The following is a 423-nucleotide window of genomic DNA, read 5'->3' as shown; positions in this document are numbered from 1 at the left end:
GCAAGAAACTAAAATGGTAAGGAAATGTAACTATAGAATTTGACTTGTTTTGTCCTATACATTCAAGAAAGTGACCTTTTAAATAATATACACGCACTCACATAACATAGGACTTTCAATCATCCAAATCAAATAACATATGACGAACAATAAAACCAAGCAAATATGATGGGTATTCCTATACATGCAAGCAAATATCACAGGAATTCCTATACCTGCAAGCAAATAACATGGGAATTCCTATACCCGCAAGCAAATAACAAGGGAATACTTATACATGCAAGCAAAGAAGCTGGAAAGTCCAATACATTCTCGAAAATATCAAAGGAAGTCATAGACCTGCTAGGTTCTAACCACGGAATATCTATACCTGCAAGCAAAAAACCTCAGAATTACTATACACGCAAGTAAATAACATGGGGA

The sequence above is a fragment of the Artemia sp. Qi Xiang Cuo genome, chromosome 1 (genome assembly GCF_049724085.1).
Source record: "Artemia sp. Qi Xiang Cuo chromosome 1, ASM4972408v1, whole genome shotgun sequence".
Taxonomy (NCBI): domain Eukaryota; kingdom Metazoa; phylum Arthropoda; class Branchiopoda; order Anostraca; family Artemiidae; genus Artemia; species Artemia sp. Qi Xiang Cuo.
The sequence above is the reverse complement of the archived record's forward strand: the minus strand, read 5'-3'. Positions refer to the sequence as shown.